Consider the following 3,499-nt stretch of genomic DNA (forward strand, 5'->3'; position numbering starts at 1 on the left):
TGGAAAGAGCGTGCCCACTATGTTCTACAATTTCCGGTGGCGCCCAACGAAATGAAGCCGACAAAGGAATATGTGGATTGGTATATAGCAAATACAAATCCAGAAATGATTGTGTCTGACCCGTTCTATTTGGACGATCCCCGAATGCAACAACCATATCTCCAACAACAACAACCACCACAATATTCCCAACAACAACAACCACCACAATATTACCAACAACAACAACCACCACCATATTACCAACAACAACCACCACCACCGTATTACCAACAACAACCACCACCACCGTATTACCAACAACAACCACCACAACACATGTCCGCCCCCCCAACCAAATCAACACTACATACCACAAACTCAACCCCAATATCATGAAGATTACCAACACCAACCTCAACATTTCCACCACCATCAACAGTCCCAACACCTACCACAAACTCAATCCCCCCACCAACACCAATCCCAACACTTCCATCACGACGATGTCCCAGGTTCTTCCAGTCCTCCACTTAGCCCCGACACAGGTATACAAGAGGATTACCAACAAGACTACTACACACCACAACAAACATTGTTCTTTAGCCAACCCGATTCAACCCTCAACTACCAAAGGCCACATTTCGAGGGCGCACCCAACAGGAGTCAGTTTGTCCCACCGAGACAAAGCTTTGAGAGCGCAGAGGGCACCCGCCTTTCCTACAACATTGAAGGGACTTCGACCCAACCACAACGGCAAAGAGCAAGGGGACGCGTTAGGACTAGGGGTGGGAATAGGAAAGCACCACCACCACGTGAGCCGTCTAGACGAGTAGTTAGACCTCCCCCGTGCGGGTCGTACCAGGGACCGCATAATATGTAAAAAATCCCAAATTAATAATGCATTTTAATTAAACTTTATAATATTTGTCTTGTGTATTATTTTAATATAAATATATTATGTTTATTAATATAAATTAATATATATATAAATTAATATATATATTTATATATATATATATCTTGTGTATTTTACAAATATATACATAATATTATTTATTTACATGTATATAAATTAATATATTTTAATAATTTATAAATAATATTATTTAGTTATAAATTAAATTAATATATATAAATTAATATATATATATATATATATATATATATATATATATATATATATATATATATCTTGTAAATAATATTATTTATATATATGTATTAATATAAATTAATATAATTTATAATAAATATAAATTAAAAATTTTAAAATTAGTTAAAAAAAATTTAAAATAATTAAAAAAATAATTTAAAACATATTAAAAAAAGTTATTAAAAAAAAGCTAAAAAATAAATAAAATAAAAATTAGGAATAGGCGCCACTCCTGGTGGCGACTTGCCCTCCAACTAAAGGGTAGGCGCCATCTAGGGTGGCGCCCATGTGTCTTTAGGGCAAAAAACTGCACATTTTTTGTAATTTTTTTTAATTATGATTATTTTTGAATTTTAAAAAAAAAATATGATTATTTAAAAAAAATCTTCTCTAGAATAAGTTGGACAACCTTTATGCTGAAGTAATAACTATGAATAAGGAATCAAATGCTGTTGCAAGAATGACGAAGAAAGGAAAAGGAAAACAACATGCATTTATGGTAGGTGGAGGGCATCCAAGGAAGCAACACCTTGCAAAGACAAAGGAGTTGGTGAATGTTCAAAGGTTGTTGTTTTTTTCTCGAAAAAACCAGACACATCTAATAGAATTAATGTTCGAAGTCGTTGAATGTTTATTTGCATGCGTAATATATATGAATCATTTTGAAATATGATTTGAACTTTTTCTTACAAATGAGACATAACTGTAGAATTTTTTGTTTCTATACGGATTAAGTTATGTATAAAATGGTTTGATGAAGTTGCATGAATGTTTGGTGTGTTTCAAATGAAGTTTAAATGTTATAAGTTATTTTAATTACAAAGATGGCTATATCTATATATATATATATATATATATATATATATATATATATATATATATATATATATATATATATATATATATATATATATATATATATATATATATATATTATATATATATATATATATATATATATATATATATATGTCCTGTGTAATGTAGTATTGAAGGGGTTTTAAGTGGTATCAATGAAGTTGCATGTAATTTTGTTGGCAGCATATTTTATATATATTTTTTAAAATGATGATAATGTAATAGAAATATGTTGGTAATTACACAAGAACTGAGGAAAAAATGAGTTGCATATTATGTGTGTATTGTGTTCACAGTTTCCTAAAAATGATTTTATGTATCTTCATCTAATGCAGGGATGAGAAGCTAACTGAGGGAGGAAGTGAAGAAGGTACATAAAAGATTGTGGGAGGATTTCTTTGATCCGAACTTAGACAAGCATGGCAATTTTTTTGATTCAGACGACGAATATGAAGATGATCAAGAGGAATAATATTATTGGGAAAAAGAAATCAACTTCGGCTATAAGGCTAGAAAGAATGTTATGGTATGATAGTATTTATCATCTTATAGACGTTATAATTTTGTTGATACACATTGATCTTAAGTTTTGTAATGTGTTTGTCTATAATATTTTCCTAGAGAAGTGACTAAGAAATGTTTTTATTGGAATCAGAAAGCGATAGAGATGGTTGATAAGGATACTCAGATGAGCTATTATGGAAAGGTTCTGAGTGCAAGACGAAACAAAAAGATAGTGAATAAGAAGAAATTTATAGGTAGTAGGTGATACGAGTATGCTAAAAATAAGAGGTTAAAAAGAGGAGACAAGCTAGGATTTTCATAGGTACATTCTCTCCAAATACGTTGTATGTGTCCTTGTTAAATCGTCGAGGTTCCTTGAAAAAAGAGTTGTGCAGTTGGAGAGTAATGAATGGTGGTTCTGTCTATTTTGCTGTTGGTGTTGTGATGAAGTTGATTTAATGATGCAGTAGTATTTTGTTAAAGATTTTTTTTCAGAAGGTGCTTTGTTGTAGTAGTGTAATGTTAAGTTGGAACAAATTTATTTTGAAAGTATGGTTAGTAAGAAAGTTTGTAATGTTATGTTTATTGTATGAATAATGTTATATGTTTGGTATAATGATATGAATTGTTCTGGTATTGCTAACAATTGACAACTTTGTTAATTAAAATGGTTCATTGTTATATTTGTTGTGATAGTAGTAGTGGCTGTAATAATGAAGCAAATAGTTATACTTCATTATTTGTTGATAGAATAAAACCAACAAATGGTTTGATAAAGTGGGTGTCATGTTATATGCATACTTCACGTTTGATATAGTAAAAGAACATGTTCATTGAGATGTATAGATGTGAATAATATTAAAATTGAAATAATGAATTTGAATGATTCTAATGAATTAAAGATCTCGTAAAAAACTACGCAAGATGGCTTATGATGTCATAGGGTGCATTGTTAGTAATGATTACACACATTAGAGCTAGCCCGTATGGGCCATGGGTAGC

At 30.9% G+C, this 3,499-nt stretch overlaps 1 long non-coding RNA gene across 1 annotated transcript; it reads left to right on the top strand.

Moving 5' to 3' along the window:
* Positions 1-2,138: 2,138 nt before the first annotated feature.
* LOC127135611 (uncharacterized) lies at positions 2,139-3,113 on the top strand. Its single transcript, XR_007808620.1, has 2 exons — positions 2,139-2,519; positions 2,649-3,113. It is a non-coding gene; the product is annotated as an uncharacterized LOC127135611 (long non-coding RNA).
* Positions 3,114-3,499: the final 386 nt, after the last annotated feature.

This window comes from Lathyrus oleraceus, chromosome 4 (genome assembly GCF_024323335.1).
Source record: "Lathyrus oleraceus cultivar Zhongwan6 chromosome 4, CAAS_Psat_ZW6_1.0, whole genome shotgun sequence".
In the NCBI taxonomy this organism is placed as follows: domain Eukaryota; kingdom Viridiplantae; phylum Streptophyta; class Magnoliopsida; order Fabales; family Fabaceae; genus Lathyrus; species Lathyrus oleraceus.